The 19718-nt window shown below is 40.4% G+C and overlaps 1 protein-coding gene and 1 non-coding gene across 3 annotated transcripts in view; both read right to left on the bottom strand.

Moving 5' to 3' along the window:
* Positions 1–19718, bottom strand: part of LHFPL3 (LHFPL tetraspan subfamily member 3) — a 565071-nt gene that overhangs the window by 65061 nt on the left and 480292 nt on the right. The window lies entirely within an intron of this gene.
* TRNAG-UCC (transfer RNA glycine (anticodon UCC)) lies at positions 5396–5467 on the bottom strand. Its single transcript has one exon. It is a non-coding gene; the product is annotated as a tRNA-Gly (tRNA).

Here is a 19718-nt window from a genome sequence, read left to right as displayed (position 1 = left end):
CAAAGATAACGCCACCATTACCTCTGATCTTTCCCCCATTCTTTAGGGGTATTTGGGCTATGCCCATTTTACCTTTTTCATGCTGGAAGTGCTGTCAATAATAAGGGGTCAGGAGATGGAACTAGCTGATGTTCTGGAGAGGCTGGGGCCTTTACCTTTCAGGACTTATCTGGTCCAGGGACCCATCTGGAGGTTGTAGGTTTCTGGAAAGTTACTCTAGTGCATGGAACCTTTGTATAATCTTATATAATGCCCTAGGTGTTCTTTAGGATTGGCTGGAATGGTTTTGGTTCTTCCTTGTCTCTTACAACATCTTTGCCTTTAAAGTCTATTTAATCTGATATTAGCTTAGCTACTTCCACTTTTTTTTTTTGGTTATTGCTTGCATGGAATATCTTTTTCCATCCATTCACTTTCTTTTTTTAAGTGTCAATTCTTTTTTCACAAGCACACAGTCATATTGTAAAAGCTATATTATTATACAATCATCTTCAAGAAACATGGCTACTGCAACACATCTCTACGGTTTCAGGTACTTCCCTCTAGCCACTCTAATACACCATGAACTAAAAAGGGGATATCTATATAATGTATAAGAATAACATCCAGGATAACCTCTTGACTCTGTTTGAAATCTCTCAGCCATGGACACTTTATTTTGTCTCATTTCTCTCTTTCCCCTTTTGGTCGAGGTTTTCTCAATTCCTTGATGCTGAGTCCCAGCTCATCCCAGGATTTCTGTTCCATGTTGCCAGGGAGGTTTACACCCCTGGGAGTCATGTCCCACGTAGAGGGGGGAGGGCAGTGAGTTCGCTTGTTGGCTTAGAGAGAAAGAAGCCTCCATCCATTCACATTCAACCTATTTGTATTCTGGGGCCTAAATGGGTCTCTTGCAAATAACATATAGATGATTTATATATTTTTTTAACCCATTGTGCCATGTGTTTTTATTGGGGAGTTTAATCTATTAACATTCAGTGTTACTACTGTAAAAGCTGTCCATCAATTTTATCACCTGGATTTTGTCAGATCTAGTATTTTTCTATCTTTTCATCCTTTTAGTTACCCTCACTGATAATCATAATTTCTATACTCTCCTCCAAGTCTCTCTCTCCTATCTTTTTTTTTTTCAGCTGAGAGAACTTCATTTATTATTTCTTGCAGGGCAGGTCTCTTGCTTTAATAGATATTCTCAGCATTTATTCATCTGTGAAAATTTCAAAATCTCTCACTTTTGAAGGACTGCTTTGTTGGATAAAGAATTCTTGGCTGACAACTTTTCTCTTTCAGAATCTTAAATATATCATACCATTGCCTTCTCACTTCCATGGTGCCTGACAAGTAGCAGCGCTTAGTCTTTTGTGGTTCCCCTTGTATGTGGTGAATAACTTTTTTCTTGCTGCTCTCATGACTCTCCTTCTCTTCAGCATTTGACAGTCTGATTAGTACATGTCCTGGAATGGGTCTATTTGGATTTATTCTATTTAGAGTTTTTTCTTTACTTCTTTGCTATGCATATTTATGTGTTTTATAAGAGTGGGGAAATTTTCCCCAATGATCTCTTCAAATAATCGTTGTAGCTCTTTACTCTTCCCTTCTCCTTCTGGGACATCAATGATTCTTACATTTGTGTGCTTCATGTTGTCCACCATTTCCTTGAGATCCAATTCATATTTTCCCATCCTTTTCACCATTTGTTCCTTTGGGCATCCAGTTTCAACTGCTTTGTCCTCTAGTTCATTACTCTTTCTTCTGGCTCCTCAAATCTGCTGTGGTGTGTCTCCCTACATTTAAAATTTGATCTACAGTATCTTTCATTATGGGCAGATCTGCTATTTTTCTATTTGTTCTTTCAAATTCTTCTTTATGCTCTTCTAGTGTGTTCTTGATATCCTTTATCTCCTTGACCAACTCATTATATTTAGGATATTTGTTTGAACATTTTTGATTAGTTGTTCCAAATTCTGCGTCTCATCTGGCTTTTTAATCTGATCATTTGGCTTGGCCATATCTCTTTGCTTCTTTATAGGGTTTGTGATTTTTTTTTTTTTTTGCTGATTTATTGGCATTTGATTATCTTGATAAGGTAATTGTTTATTGATTTACTTTGCATGGGCAGGCACCAAGAATCAAACCCAGGTCTCCAGCATGGCAGGTGAGAATTCTGCCACTGAGCCACCGTCGTACCACCCGATAAGATTATTTTGAAAGTTGTTTTCCTTTGTTCATCCAATATTTTGTTTTTGCTTGGGTTTGCATTGACTGTCTCCTTTGGCACTTGGTTTGTCAATAATTCCCAGGCTAATTCCTAGTTAAGCCAGGGCCTAACTCAGGGAGTGCAACCCTTTTCAGAAGTCTGTTAGAGGCTGGGTAGAGCAGCAGCTTGCCAGACTGTATTTTCCCAGTCTTTCCAGCAGATGGCGATCTTGGACTGCCCCGTCCCCCAAACCATGCCTCTCCCTGACTCTGGCAGCCCTCTGGGCATGGTCCAGACCAGGTGAAAATCCAGTTAAGGTTGTAAGTCCCAGGGGATGCTGGAAGCAGCTGGTATAAAGGATGGGGAATCAGCACTGTGCCCCCATGGAGAAGACTCTGGCTTGTAGGAGTGATGGGTCTGGTGATTCCCTGGCTGCCATGTGAAAAGACTCCAGGCTGTGAGACTGAGAGGTTCAACTTCTCCAGCCAGGAGCTGGCTCAGGAATGCTCTGCTTTTCACTGCCCATCAAGACCACCTTGGGGGTAGGGGAGGGATGCCTGGTGTTGCCATGCAGCTATATCGCCCCTGCCTCTCTGCTCATATATGCAGTGAGTGCCCTGAGCCCCTATGTAAATAAGATCAAGGCAGTAGGACCAAGAGTGTCTCTCTCACTGATCAGTTGTCAGATCAGCTCTGCTCAGTGACCCCTCTCCTCTGGAGGGGAGGATTCCCAGACTCCCCCAAGTCCAGATGCCTGCAGTGGCCTGCCTCGGGTGTGGGCGGTAGGCACTGGGCACCGTAGCAGGGTCTCCGTATGTGGACAGTGGCTCCCGGGTTCCCAGACAGGAATGCTAGGCTGTGGGACTGCGAGGATTGCCTCCCCTACCTCTCTGAAGCAGGGGTGTGCGGTTTTCCAGCTGCCTGATCCAGACACAGTGCTGCAGTGGATCTTAGGGGCGGTCGTGTTTGAGTGCGCACACCCCAATTTCTCAGTCATCACTTCTCTGCTTTTCCATCCAGGTCCTCTTTATATAATGCAGAGGTCCTTCTGGTCACCCAGACTCTGGAACTGCTGCTTTGGTCCTTTTCTGCCTGTTTTCTAGTTGTTTCATGGTGAAGGAGTGAGTTCTGCCTAGCCTATTCTGCCATCTTCCAAGAAGTCCTTATTTGATTTTTTGTAGTATATCACTTTGGGTCCCTTTCCATTTCCTTTAGTACGCATCTTTCAGATATTTTCTTTTTGGTTACCATGGGACTTAAATTTAGCATCCTAAATCTATAAAAATCATATTTTATTTGACACCAATCTATTTTCAATAGTATACACATACATTGTTCCTATACCACTCTATCCCTCCCTTTTTGTTGTACTTGTTACAAATTACCTATTTATACATTGTATGTACAAAAGCATAAATTTATCATAACTTTTTGTGTATTTTCATTTTAGCACCCGTAAGAAGCAGAAAGTGGAATACATACTAACAAATACAATACAATAGTACTGGCATTTGTAATTACCCATATGATCACCTTTACAGAGATTTTATTACTTTATACCCCTTTGATCCACTGCCCAGTGTCCCTTCCTTTCAGTCTGAGGGAACTCCTTTAGCATTACTCGCTGGGCAGGTCTAAGTTGCTGAACTCCTTCAGCTTTTGTTTATTTGAAAATGTCTTAATCTCCTCCTGATTTTTTTAAAGACAGTCTCAACAGATATGAAATTCTTGATTGGCTATTATTTTCTTTCAGTTCTTAAAATATTTTTTCTCAATGCCTTCTTCCTTCCATGGTTTCTGATGAGAAATCAGCATTTAATCTTTTTTGGGACTCCCTTGAATGTAGCACTGCTATTATCTTGAAGCTTTCAGAATTCTCTTTTTGTTCTTGGCATTTAACAGTTTTATATACTCTTTCAGTTTATCCTTTTTGGGGTTCATTGAATTTCATAATGTTTACATTCATTTTTTTTTGTTAAACTTGGGAAGTTTTCTGCCATTATTTCTTTGAATATTCCTTCTGCCCCATTCTCTCTTTTATCTCCTTCTGGGACTCCCATAATGCATATATTCATAACATTTGATGGTATCCCATAAATTCCTTAGCTCTTTTCACCTTTTTCTCATTCTTTTTTTTTTTTCCTACTCCTCAGGAATCATTTCAATTGTCTTCTCTTCAAGATCACTGATCCTTTCTTCTGCCAGCTCCAATCTGTTTACTGAAACTCTCCAGGGAACTTTTCAATTAACTTATTATTTCTGGATGGTTCCTTTTAAAATTTTCTATCTCTTTATTAAGAGTCTCATTTTGCTTGTCATTTTTCTGATATCCTTTATTTCTTTCTCTGCATTTCTCTTATGAGGATCATTATTGCAAAATTCTTTGTCATGTATGTCCAAACTCGGGTCTTCTTCATTCAAGGTTTCTGGGTTTTTATTTTTTTCATTTGGATGGGCCATAATTACCTGTTTCTTGTTTTCCTTGTAAGCTTTTGTGGCACACTGCACATTTCAATATTTTAAAGGGTTAGCTCTAAGATTTAGTCTCTATACTCTCTGTTCCTTAAATTTTTATCCAGCTAGATGATGACGGAGATTTCCTTGAATGCTAGGCGCTAATGAAAACGAAGACGCACCTTTCACAGTCTTTACAAAGTGGCTGTGTTGGCTAGTGTTCTCCTTCAGATCCCTCCTATCAAGAAGATCAGCCCAAATGTGCAGTGCGCGTCCACTCCTACCTCTCTGAGCTTGAGTCTTGTTCTGGGCTTGTGCTTTCCTGTGGTCTCAGGAATTTCCCTGCTTACAGGAATTAGAATGCCCCCTCTTCTCCTCATGAAAGAGACTTTTCCCCTTTTCAGGTGCTCTATGGAAATCTTAAAGTAGGTAAACCTTTGCCCTAGGCTGCTTCCACTTAATTGTTTCTTACCCTTCTTCAGCTGCCTGCAAGCTGCTTCTGCCTGAAGGGCAGGTTCTGGGAGGGCAAGCAGAGAACTTCCTGGTTCAGTTTTTCAGGAGTCACCCGACTGGCACTAGCATACAGGCCCACCAGTATGCAAATAGGACTTACTCTGCTCCCTCTTGGGCACGGCCAGGGATCCACAACAAGAGTATAGATGGGGTCCATACTGCACTAGGGAGGAAGCGGGAGGGGGGCCAGCAAGGTGAAAGCAAGCATCAATTATCATTTTTTTTTTTTGGTGCACGGTCCGGGAATTGAACCCAGGTCTCCTGCATGGAAGGCAGGCATTCTAACCACTGAACTACCCGTGCACCCTCTCCTATCATTTTCAAAGTGGGGTTTTCTTGATTTGATACTTACTCAGTTACTGCAACCTTTTAAATGTTTTCTGAAGTTCTGAGGAAGATGGCTTTTGCTATTGGTTCAAAGATTCTGTGGGGGGTGGCACCCTAGAGTGTCTTACACTGCCATCTTTGTTGATCAGAAGCCTAAAATTACCCACTTGCTTCATTTTACAGAAAAGTGACATTGCCTGTTGGACAGTCAGGGTAAAAGATAGACTTCTATCTGCTTCATGGCTTAGGACCGTCCCACCATGCGGCTTCCCATTTTTAATAGAAAAACAATGATTTCTAAGTGATGACACCCAATAAGCAATGTAATATTAGTAATATATCTAGCCTGCACTCTAGGTTTTGAGATGTTTAAACTCTTCATAAGCAAACTAAGTGCTAAGTTAGAAATCTGCTTTAATTCTTTCAATAAAATAAAAATTGAATTATGTGTGTAGACTGCCTCCTGTGTCACTGATCTCCAAACTTAAATAAACCAAGGACTCCTTTTAAAAAAAATAGTCCTCTAAGAGCTCTCATAAATTTTCTCAGTCAGTATTTAAGAAATCTTTACTTTAAAGCCAAAATCTCATTCTTTGAACATGACTTTCAATTGAGAATTCTCACTGAACAAAGATAAATTTTAACTTTATTATTGGTAAAAATGAAAGCCCAAATCTTAAAAATTCTTATGCAATCCAAAAAGCCTAGAAGGATATGTTCTTGACCTCCATATGAAACGCCATGAGAAACATTTTCCTAGCTCAGAATTCATTTCTGTTCTCTTCTCTGAGTCCAAAAAGGGACGTCTGCAGTTTATATCCCTTTACAATTTCGATCCTTGAGTAGTTATTTCTCTTGCATCAAAGAAAAACACATCTCTTTGCAATTGAACCTCTGTTTCTAGTACTTGTTACCCTACCACCTTCTCTCTCTCCAAATCCTAGGTCACAAATGACTTTTACATTAGCTTTTAATGAAAAGTGAGCATAATCCTGTTTTTGTGGAATGGTATTTTGAGTGAAAATGCTAGCTTCATAAAATGAAAGCGATTTGAGTTTCAAATCTGCCATACAGGCGGCATCAGCCACCTTCTGGACTTTAAGAATGATGGTCCACCAGTTTAAATGCACCTAAAACACCTCAGCTGCTCTTGTACTTTAGTTAAGCTCCCTGTTTTACAATCGCACCAATTTAACACTGCCACCCCAGCCTCTCTCTGGGTGATAGGTGGCTAAAAACACATTTAGATGTTCCTCTGAGGGGAAATTTCTCTCTTCTTGACAGCCTCTCTCTCGTCTCTTACAGACTACTAGGACTTTGCCGGGGAGCTTCCCCTGGGAGTGGCTCTTTCCTGCTTACTGCTTTCATCTACTCCTAGGTCAGAATTTTCTATTTCATTATGAATTCATTCCCCAGAGGAAATGTAAGCACTCTAGAATTTCTTCTTGGGTCTTAAAAAGTGTTGTTGTTGTTTTGGATTTTATAAAAAGGTTAAAAAAAGTAGAATGAGTCCTAGTTCTACATCATTTTGGTTAAAAAAACACAAAAGTATATTTCTCTATATGTACATGGTGCAATATAGTAGCTATTAGGCACACTTCACTATTTAAATTTAAATGAATTAAAATTAAGCATAATTAAAAATTTCGTTCCTCAGACTCACTAGCCACATTGCAAGTGCCCAAAAGTCACATGTGTTAGTGACTACCGTATTTGACAGAGCAGAAAAAAGTACATTCCCACCATTGTTCAAATGGACAGTGCAGCTCTATAACATTTATTATGCTTGAATATAATTTGAATGCAAACTATGTACTATACTTTAGAAGATGGATTCTGAAAACGATACAATGAAACATAAATATGTAAGTCATCTTCAGTCACAACCTATCTGCAAAGTGCAGAGAATAATTACCTAAAAAAAACTCAACTGGAATTCTGGATGTCTTCTATATTCAAGCACAAAACCTCATCATTTCATTTAGACTCTAAGGAAATCAACCTCTATTTAAACGAAAAGAAAAGAATGGACTTACTCTAAAGTGGTGGTTATTTTCAGAGGAGGTGTGTATATGAGGTTGGGGAGGTGTGTAGGTGAGGTTGGGGTGGTGGAAGTACATGGGGAAATGTATCGGAAACACCTGGCAACTTTTGCCAAACTAGACATTCCATCCTCTACCCAGATACCAGATAGAATCACATATTTAGTGGAGGGGAGACGTTGCAGGTGGAACTTCTATAGTTTTAGGTGGTTGCCATGTGTCTTCCCCACCATTATCCCTCCAGGTGAGAACCACTGTTCCTAAGAGATGATTAAAGGAGTGGGGGAAATATGCCTAATTGCACAATGGCAAGGATAGTTTATGTAGGTTAAGTACATAAATCCTCATGTAGGTTAAGTTCTGATTACTGGGGCTGGTCTCAGGAGCAATTCCATACAAAGTCTAAGTAGATAAGCTTTAGGGGTAGCAAGGTTAGATTGTTTCTTCAACGCAGCATTGGTAAATTATCAGAGCAATAAACATTTATTCATTCAAGAATAACTTACTAAGTATCTACAAATATCCACCAAAAAAATTTTAAAATAAATTTAGAGTGAAATACTGGTGATTGGTGAGGAGGAGGGATGGGGGGTAATGGTATGTATGATTTTTTTTGTTTTCTTTTTCTGAATAGATGCAAATGTTCCAAGAAATGATCATGATGATGAATATGCAACTATGTGATGATATTGTGAATTACTGATTATATATGTAGAATGGAATGATCAAAAGTTATGAATGTTTGCGTTTGATATTTTTTGGTATTGAAAAAAGTAATAAAAAGATAAAAAATGCATTAAAGACAAAAAAAATTAAAATATCCACCAAATACTGTGATACATATTGGGGAATATAGTAAAATAAGTAGGTGATGGTGCTGGAGTAGGGCACCTAAACTTCTGGAGTCATCCTGGGTTTAACCCTGGTACATTCTAGTTATGTGTCCTTGGGCAAACTAATTAGACTCTCCATGGCTAAACTGCTTGCCTCAGAGGGTTATTATGAGGATTGAATTACCTCAGAGGGTTACTATGAGGATTGAATGATGTTAGATACACAGTAAACATTCAATAAAATTTACTGACTGCTGCTGGAGCTGGGTGGACACAGGGCCATGGAAGACTTGTGTCCCTGGAGTAAGACTGTTTCTGCCCCACTCTGCTGTGCCTTCATGGCCCAAGGTCACCAGCTAGCCCCAGAGCAGAGTGCCAAGTGCAAGGAGGGAGTGTCCAGCTGGGTCTCAAGATTCTGCCCTCCAAGAAAATCTTGCCATGATAGGACAGCATCTAAGATAAATATTGAAACTTAAAAACTTTCAATTTTATATCCCTGGAAATGAATCCCCTTAGAATAAAAGCTTACAGAATTAAGACAAAAAACACAAGACTGGAATCAACAATTGTGGGAAAACTAGAATTTGACCTTTTGTAAGGAAAAAGAAGAATTTATTCACTCAAGACTAAAAGGTAAGGGCCATACAAGCTTGTAAGGAACAGATGCCTCAGGGTCTAAATTCCAGTGATAATATTAAAATATCAAAATGTCTAGGTTTAATAAAATATTACAAAAGGAATAAAGAAACAGGAAGTGAAGGCCCAGGCACAGGAGGAGATTAAATCATTAGAAGCCATCAATGAGGAGGATCAGACCTGGCACATACCAGACAAAGACTTCAAAAAGTGGTCCTAATTATGCTCAAAGAGCTAGAGGAAAACATGGACAAAGAAATAATGAAATTGGGAAAACAATAGCTGGACACAGAAAGAAGATCAATTCAGATATGCAGTTGTGAAAAGGAACCAAACAGGGCTGAAGACCACAAGTAGCAGAAATTAAAAATTCTGTAGAGGAGTTCAACAGAACAGATTGAAGCTCGCAGAAGAAAGACTCAGAGACCTTGAAGATAAGACAATTGAAATCATTCAGTTTGAGGAGCAGAAAGAAGAAAGAATGAAGAAAAATAACAGAACCGAGGACCCTGTGGGTTCCTATCAAACATACCAATATATCATGGTGGGAATCCCAGAGGAGAAAAAAAGGGGCAGAGAGACTATTGAAAGAAATAATGGCTGAAAATTTCCCAAATTTAATCAGAGACATGAATATACACATCCAAGATGTTCAATGAACTCCAAACTGGATAAAACCAAATAGTGCCACACTGCACCATTATTATAATCAAATATATAATGCCAAAGATAAAGAGAGAATTCTGAAAGCTGCAAGAGAGAAGCAATGTGTCACCTACCAGGGAGCCTCCATAAGATCAAGTTCTGCCCTCTCATCAGAAATTGCGGTGGTTTGAAGCTATGTACCCCAGAAAAATGATGTTATTAAACTTAATCTATTCCTGTGGGTGTGAACTCTTATAAATAGGACCTTTTGATGAGGTTACTTCAGATGAGTCAGACTGGGTCTTTATCCTTTTACTGAAAGCCTTACAGGGAAGATCACAGAGAGAGAAAAAGCCACAGGGAGCAGCCAGAAGCTGGAAGTCAACAGAATTGAGAATCAAGGAGAGGCTGCCATGTGCACTGCCATATAACAGAAAAGCCAAGGAACAAGGAATCCCAGTAGCCATTCTCAGAGTGCCACAGTCTTCTGGGAGAAAGCATCACCTTGACGCTTTCTTGATTTTGGACTTCTCCTAGCCTCAAAACCATGAGCCAATAAATTCCTATTGTTTAAGCTAACCCATTGCATGGTATTTGGCATGCAATACTTTGAATACTTTGGAATACTTTGGCAGCCAGGAAATTAAGACAGTTTTTGGTACCAGGAGAGTGGGGTGCTGCTATTGAAAATATGAAAAATGTGGAAATGGTTTTGGAATGGGATAATGGGTAGAGGCTGGAAGAATTTTAAAGTGCTTTGTAGAAAAAGCCTAGATTGCTTTGAAGAGACTGTTGGTAGAGATATGGATGCTAAAAGGTACTTCTGATGAGGACTTAGAAGGAAACGATGAATGTGTTTTATTGGAAACTGGAGGAAAGGCAACCCTTGTTATGAAGTGGCAGAGAATTTGGTGAAATTTAGTTTTAATGCTGGATGGAAAGCAGTAATTGAAAATGGACTTGGATATTTAGCTCAGGAGATTTCCAAGCTAAGTGTGGAAAGTGCAGCCTGGTTTCTCCTTGCAGATAATAGTAAAATGTGGGAGGAAAAGGATAAACTGAGAACTGAACTCCTAAGCACAAAGAAATCAGAAGTTGATGGTTTGGAAAATTCAGAGCCTATTTAGTGTGCTCTGAAAATAGGGCAAGAAGCAGCTCTATGAGGGTCCTCTCTGAGCTTCAAAAAGGAAGTCCCCAGAGAATAGAGCTCCATGTGAGGGTTTAAAGGAACATAGGTCCAGTTAGCATTTCAGAAGAAGTTAGGACTATAGATGCAGTTATGCATGAAGGATCTGTGGAAAGTTCTATTGTCTGATGGTTTGGTCCCTATCTGGCACACAAAGCCAACAAGGTTTTTGTGAAAACCTGTGTGAGCAGAACCACTGCGAGCCTGGACTGAAAGGGACAGAGAAGGGACAAATTGAAGGAAGAATGACTTCAAGGGCAGACCCATGGAAGCCAAAGTCTGGGCCAATAGATTTCTTCAGACCAAGAGAATGGGCCCACCCATGTGTGTGGAAACTGCAAGTTCACCCTTACATTTGGCATGGGCACACCATCTGCCCTGGTGCTTGGAGGGGGCTCCCTGTTGTTCACTGCCACCCCAGTACTCAGAGATGGTGGGACCTGTGTCCTAGCATTTGCAGAAGTTTATCCATCATCAACATACTTGAAGAGAGCGAAGTCTTCACCCCAGTGTTTGGAGAGAGCAAGGCTGCTGCACAAGCACTTGGAAAGGGTGGGGCTGCCATTCCATCAGGACTGGTAAAAAACAACATCAATCCGTAGAGGATGTTTTCCAAGATCCTCAGACCTTGAAATCTAATGGAGTTTGCCTGCTGGAATTTGAAATTGTTGGGGAACTGTGACCCCCGTTTTCCTTCCAATTTCTCCCTTTCTGGCAAGGGAATGTCTATCCTATGCCTGTCCAACCATTGTATACTAGAAGTAGATAACTTTGTTTTCTACGTTTCACAGGTTCACAACAGAAGGGAATTGTACCACAGGGCAAACCACACCCACAGCCAATTATGATGGGGCTGTACATAGCATTGCTACTGAGATCACTTAAGGCTTTTGGGATTTTGTGATGGAATGAATGTATTTTGCAAGTAGAAAGAACATGTCTTTTTGGGGTCCAGAGGGTAGACTAGGGGGTGGGGGGTTGGAACTGTGCAACCCAGAAAAACATGTTCTTAAACTTATTCCATTCCTGTGGGTATGACCCCATTGTAAATAAAATCTCTTCAAAATTTTCTTCAGTTAAGATGTGACCCAAATGAATCACATTGGGCTTTAATTTGGATTACTGGAGTCCCTTATAAGCAGAGTGAAAATTTGACAGAGGGAAAGCCACAGGGAGTGCAGTCAAAGTCAGAAGTCAATGGAACCAAGAAGCCAGAAGAGGCTGCCATGTGCATTGCTATGTGACAGAAAAGCCAAGGATCAAGGATCACTCGTAGCCAGCCCTAGAATGCCAGTCTTTTGGGAGAAAGCATCACCTTGTAAATGCCTTGGTTTTGGACTTCTCCTAGCCTCAAAGCCACGACCCAATAAACTTCCATTATTTAAGCCAACCCATTGCGTGGTATTTGCTTTAGCAGCGATGAAATTAAAACAGTGACCAAAGAAACGAGATTGTTATAGATATAGTCTGTTAAATTTAAGCCACATGGTAACTATAGAGAAAATATTGGAGAATATGCAAGCTCAGAGTCAGAAATTAGAATGCAGGTTGCCAGGGGCTGGAGGCAGGAGCAAAGGGGAGTTAATGCATAATGAGTGTAGGGTTTCTCTTTGGGGAAATAAGAAAGCTTTGTAATTGAAGGTATTAAGGTCACTGCAATATTGTGAATGTAATTAATCACATTGAATGGTAGGTTTCAGAGTGGTTGACATGGGAGTTTATGTTGTATATATGTTTTCACAATTAAAAAAACAACAGAAGAGACAAAGATAATTAAGTGCAATACATGATTCTGGGAGGGATCTAAGAAGGGAGGTGAAAAGGGTCAAAGGGACATTATAGGCACATATGAAAAAATTGGAATATAGTCTGTAAGCTGAATATCAATACTAAATTTCTTGAACTTGATAAGTACATTTTGGGTGGTTACATGAGTATTCTTGTTCTTAGGAAATGTACATGGCAGTAATAAGTGTTCAAGGATCATGATGTATACAACCTATGCTTAAGTGTTCAGATAATAAATTGATAGTATAATGTGTAAATGTGTCAAAGTGTTAAAATTGGTGGATCTGGGTATCTCAGGTGGGTAGGGGTATGCTGGAGTTCTTTATATGGAGTGTGCATTAGTTTTTAACTGTACTGTATATTTGAAAATATTTCAAAATAAAAAGTTAAAAAAAGTATATAGCCTAGTGAGGAAGATAAACCCATTTACGCTGTGCTCTTTTTCCCCATGGAGATGGATGACTTAAATGATAAAATAGTGCTGAAAGAGTTTAAAGTGTAGGTTTGTTCCCTGCATGGTCCAGTCAGCTGTGGCGTAGGTCAAATGAGCATTCCTTTAATCATGCCATCTTAAAAACGTGGATAATTAGGAACACAGTGAAGACAAACAATCTATGGTAGTTGAGGGTCCTTGGGATTTAGATAGTGGCACATCATACTGGCTCATCAATTCTTAGCCGGGGTAAATCCATCAATTCTTTCTGGAATATCAGAACAACTAGGAGGGCTTAGTGAACTCATGAAGAAAAGGGTGCCAGAATGTAGGACCCAAGCTTCACGTTCACCATAGTCCTTGATACTAACTTTCTTGGTCTTCAAGTCTCAGGACAGATGGCCAACTTCCTGCTTCAATTACTGCTCTCAACTTGTCACCTCCCCAAAGCACAAATAATGCTTTTAAGATCTGAGTATGATGGCCTCTTGGCTGAGCACTTTTTTCTTTGTTGCTGTTGAGATAGCTTCTTCAAAGACAATAAATGCCACAGTTTACAGGGCCAGCCATGCCCAGCAACAGTACAGGAGGGAGCAAGACAGTTAGAGAGAGCTTTAAGAAACTTAAAGTATGTCACCTTCTGGGTCACAGCCCTCCAGGGCCTTCTCATCATAGTTAGAATAAAATCCAAATTCTTTTCTTTGGTGTATAAAGCCTAGAAAGTCTGGGCTCTGCTTACCCCTCCAGCTTTATTTCACCCATTCACCCTTGTACTCACTAACCTCCTGTCAAACTGGCCTTCTCTCTGTCCCTCATTCCTATCTTAAGAATTCTGTACTTGCTGTTCCTTCTGCCTAGAATTCTTTCTCTCTGATTGTACTTGGACCAATTCCTCCAGATTTCAGCTTAAATATCACTTCTTTAGAGGCCCTCCCTGAACAGCCAACCTAGGATATTACCCCATTTAAATTCTCTGCACAGTGCTTTTCACTCTCTGGTGTATATGTGTATACATATATTGACTTTTAATTAATTTATTGTCTACCTTCCCCCATTAGAAAAAAGCTACAGGAGAAGGGGTAATTGTCTTTGTTGGCACTTTTATTTCCATGTCTTAGACCTGTGTCTAGCACACAGTTGGTACTCAATAAATATTTAAGCTGAATGAATGAATGAATGAATGAATGACTATGCCATTGAGGATCATAGTTCATCTGACTTACCTTCTTGCTTGTGTGATTCGTGCTCGCAGTGAATTTCATTGCTTGCCCAGATGCAAAGTATGGAGCACCACAGACAGCAAACTTTTCAGTCATTTTTACTAGCCAAGCACACAGCACCACTGGTCCATTGAACAATATCTACTGAGTGTCACTCTGTGTCTGATACTAAGATCTTTATGAGAATTAATTTATTTAATTTCATAACAAACCCATTGGATACGCACTATTCTTGCTCCCATTAGTGAGAATCAGTGAACAGGTCCGAATGGTTTAAGGTATCTATGGCCAAACAGATGGCAAACTGTTGGGTCAGATTTGAACCCAGGGTATCTGATTTCAAGACTACACTGTTAACTGTTTACTAGTATGAACCCATACTAGTGAAGAGAATGAAAGGAAGGAATAAGCAATTAAAAGAAAATGCCAGAGTGTAATTTAAACGTGTTTAATGAATATAAATCTTGCTGTTAAGTATATCCCATTTGCATCAAAAGAAAAGGTATTGGAAGCCCTGGTTGCAAAAGCTGAAGAATTGAGATGCAGAGAACCAGAGACTGTCCTACTAGTACAAACAGCCTAGTGTGCCCATTTCCAAACAGGCTGGGAGCCTTCAGGAGTGCACGGAAGGGGAGAGCGGCACTGGGAAGTAAGTCATGTGGTGTTCCTTGACCCGGCTACCCTCACATGCGCCACCCCCGCCCCATGACCCACGACTCCCCTCACATACCACACACCTGAATCCCGTCCCCTGTCCCCCTACTGTGCTCCAAGTGTTCCTGCCTGGAACCCCTCTACCTCCAACCCTCCGCCCCCCTCCTGCATGCATTCTCGCCAAACACCCTCACCCCGCACGCGCACGCCTGCCCCAGACCGACCGACCCACTGCTCCCATGCAAGTGCACAGTCTTGTCCTACCCCTCCTGACACGTGTGAACCCTTGCCCAACCCCTCTACCCCACCCCACCCACGCCTCTTGCAGGTAGTCACCTACACTTCCAGGCTGCAGCAGCTCACCTTCATGGTGGGGGGCCACAGCTGCCCCCAGCCCATACAGTCGCACAACCCCACCTCGCCACACACACCCCAGCTCTGTGCATGTGTACATCAGTGTAAGGACCTCCCAAATATGCCCACTCATATGTGTGCACCCAATCCATGCCCCCCAGCTCTGGGCAAGCGCTGACCTGTGCATCCAGGCCAAACCCATCCCCAGCCCAAGTAGATACAACCCCAACTAGCTGCCCCTGAGTTCTACACATGTGCACACCAGAGCTCTGTCCCCTACACCCGTGCACAATAGAGTCCCACCCCACTGACCTATGCATGCTCACAGCCACATTTTTCCTGCTAGGTGCCCACACATCCATGCACCCTTGACCCTTGCACCCCAACCCCCTGCCCTGCACATGTGCACACCCTTGCCTCTCCCCTGGCACTAGCGCCCTGCTCCCATACCTGGCAGGTGCTCACACGTGCATCTGTGCTGCAAAGCCCCCCTGGATACACCCAACACCCCCACTGCACCTGCATACCTGCGTCAGGGCCCTGTCCACCTGATAACACCCACCCCTGACCCATGCCCTGCAACCCTTGAGACCTGTGCCCTGTCGCTACACACTCACACATCTGTATCTCGGGGCCCCTGAACCCCTCCACACTCCTGCCCTACTCTCCCTGTGCCCCAACCTCTGTGCCATCTACCTTACACCTTGATACCAATAACCCCCATGCTCCACATGCCCACCCACATCCTGCCTGCGCACCAGCCCCTGTGCATCTGCTCAGTTCCCCCCATCCACCTCCCCCTGCACCTTACCTCTATGTCTCCCACACTGTGCCCTGCTCCTATGCTCCAAGGCCTGCCTGAGCTGCCCCCTGCCCCCACGGCTCCTGCACCACACCTCCACAATCTCGTGCCCCACACCCCACACATACAGGCACTATCATAGCATCCCTGACCCATGCCTATAACTGCATTGCAACCTATCACTGCACTGTTGTGCCTGCATCCTGCTCCACATCCATCCTGCAAATATAGAGCTTTACTCTACTGAAGGAACTCAATCTCCAAAGTAACCCTATCAAGATATTTACATGCCTTTAAGGCAAAAGAAAATCATTAAGCAGACAGATGTAGCCCAGCCTAATGACCAAATTAAAACACCAGAGGAGACACAGACCTTGGAACAACTAATCAAAGATTCTCATATATCTAAACTAAATAAAATCAATGGGATGGCTAATGACATAAAGGGGGTCTAAAAGACACTAGAGCAGCATAAAGAGGAATTTAAAAGAATGAATAGAAAAATAGCAGATATCACAGAGATTAAAGATGCTGTGGACCAATTAAAAATATACTAGAGTCACACAATAGCAGATTTGAAGAGGCAGAAGAAAGAATAAGTGAACTAGAGGACAGGGCGACTGATTTCGAACACACAAAAGCAAATGGCAAAAAAAAAAAAGGAAAATTTTGAATTGGATCTTAGTGAAATGATGGACAAAACAAAGCGTACAAATATAAGAATCACTGGTTTCCCAGAAGGAGAGAGAAGAGTAAAGGGATAGGAAGATTAGTTGAGGATATAATGGGGGAAAACTTCCCAACCCTTATTCCAAATAGATTAAATTCAAATAGGCTTTCTCCAAGACTCATACGAATTGGTCTGTCAAATGTTAAAGCAAAGCAGAAAATCCTGAAAGTAGCAAGAGAAAAACAATCTCTACATACAAGGGAAACCAAATAAGACTGAGATCAGACTATTCAACTGGCACTATGGAGGTGAGAAGGCAATGGTATGATATATTTAAATCTGAAAGAGAAAGACTTCCAGCCAAGAATTCTGTACCAGTCAAACTGTCCTTCAAAACTGAGGGAGAAATTAAAATTTTCACAGAAAAACAAATGGTGAGATAATTTTTCAACAAGAGACTGGTCCTACAAGAAATACTAAAGGGAGTTATGTTGGCTCCCCCCTCAACGCCCCCCACCCCCCCAAAAAAAAATACAGGAGAAGGAGGTCTAGAGGAGGGCACAGAATTGAAGAATATCAGTAGAGGTAATTTAAAGGATAAAAAGAGAAAGGGGAAAAGAATATATAAATCTGACAGAAAATCCAAAGGGTAAGATGGTGGATTCAAGAAATGCCTTTATGGTAATAACTTTGAAAGCTAACAGACTAAACTTAACACTTAAAAGATACAGATTGGTAGAATGGATTAAAAATTATAATCCACCTATATGCTACTTACAAGAGACTCATCTTAGAAACAAGGATACAAATAGATTGAAAGTGAAAGAATGGAAAAAGTGTTTCAAAAGTTGTACACAAGCTGTAACCAAAAGAAAGCAGAAGTAGCTATACTAATATCAGACAAAATGGACTTTAAATGTAAAGATATCATAAGAGACAAAGAAGGACACTATACATTAATAAAAGGGACAATTCACCAAGAAGAAATAATAATAAATGTTTATGCCCCAATCAAGGAGGTCCAAAGTACATAAGACAGACACTGGCAAAACTGAAGTGAGCTAAAAACGTCTCAACAATAATAGTAGGAGACTTCAATACACCACTCTTCTCTATAGATAGAACAACCAGACAGAGGATCAGCAAGGAAATAGAGAAGTTAACAACTTGATAAATGAATTAGACCTAACAGACATATATAGTTCATTACACCCCCAAACACTAGGATATACATTGTTCTCTAGTGCTTATGGAACACTCTACAGGAGAGATCATATGCTGGACACAAAACAGGTCTTTATAAATTTAAAAACATCGAAATTATTCAAAGACCTTTCTCTAATCATAATGGAATGAAGCTGGAAATCAATAACCACCAAAGAGGAAGAACTTTCACAAATATATGGAGATTAAATAACAAACTTAAACAACCAGTAGGTCAAAGAAGAAAATGCTAGAGAAATCAGTAGCTATCTAGAGATGAAAGAAAATGAGAATACAACATATTACAACTTACAGGATGCAGCAAAGCCTGTTCTGAGAGGGAAATTTATTGCCCTAAATGCCTATATTAAAAGAAAGAGCAAAAATCTAGGACCTAACTGCTCACCTGAAAGAACTTGAGAAAGAACAGCAAACTAACCCCAAAACAAATAGAAGAAAAGAAATAACAAAGATTAAAGCAGAGTTAAATGAATGGGAGAACAAAAGAACAAAAGAAAGAATCAATAAAACCAAAAGTTGGTTCTTTGAGAAAATCAATAAAATCGATGGACCACTAGCAAGGCTGACAAAGAAAAAAAGAGAAAGGATGCAAATAAACAAAATCAGAAATGAGAGGGGGGTCATTACCACAGACCCTGAAGAAATAAAAAAATAAATCATTAGAGGGTACTATGAACAACTATATGTCAACAAAGTAGACAACTGAGATGAAATGGACAAATTCCTGGAAACACACAAACAAGCTACACTGATTCAAGAAGAAACAGAATATCTCAATAAACTAATCACAAGTAAAGAGATTCAAACAGTCATCAAAAATCTTCCTACAAAGAAAAACCCAGGGCCAGATGGCTTCACAGGGGAATTTTATCAAACATTCCAAAAAGAACTAACACCAATGCTGCTCAAACTTTTCCAAAAAATTGAGGAAAAAGGAACACTATGTGACTCGTTTTATGAAGCCAACATTGATACCAAAACCAGGTAAAGATGCTACAAGAAAGGAAAACTACAGGCCAATCTCCTCAATGAACATAGATGCAAAAATTATCAATAAAAATACTAGCAAGTTGAATCCAACAACACATTAAAAGAATTACACATCATGACCAGGTGGGGTTTATACTAGGAATTCAAGGATGGTTCAACACAAGAAAATCAATTAATGTAATATAGCACATTAACAAATCAAAAGGGAAAAATCACATGATCATCTCGACTGATGCTGAAAAAGCATCTGACAAAATTCAACATCCTTTTCTGATATAAACACTTCAAAAGGTAGGAATCAAAAGAAACTTCCTCAATATGATAAAAGGCATATATAAAAAACCCATAGCCAGCATCTTATTCAATGGAGAGAGACTGAAGTCTTTCCCCTAAAATCGGGAATGAGACAAGGATGCCCTCCGTCACTATTATTCAACATTGTACTAGAAGTTCTAACTACAGAAATCAGGTAGGACAAAGAAATAAAAGGCATCCAAATTGGAAAGGTAGAAGTAAAACTTACACTATTTGCAGATGAAACGATACTATACTTGGAAAATCATGAGAAAGCTACAACAAAGTTGAACTAACAAACACTTTCAGCAAGATGGCAGGATACAAAATTAATGAACAAAAATCAGTAATATATTTCTATACACAAGCAATGACCTAACTGAGGAGTCAATTAAGGAAAAATTCTGGTCAAAATAGCAACTAAAAGAATCAAGTATCTAAGAATGAACTTAACTA

Source organism: Tamandua tetradactyla, chromosome 1, assembly GCF_023851605.1.
Source record: "Tamandua tetradactyla isolate mTamTet1 chromosome 1, mTamTet1.pri, whole genome shotgun sequence".
Classification (NCBI taxonomy): Eukaryota; Metazoa; Chordata; class Mammalia; order Pilosa; family Myrmecophagidae; genus Tamandua; species Tamandua tetradactyla.
This window is presented reverse-complemented; position numbering and strand designations above follow the sequence as displayed.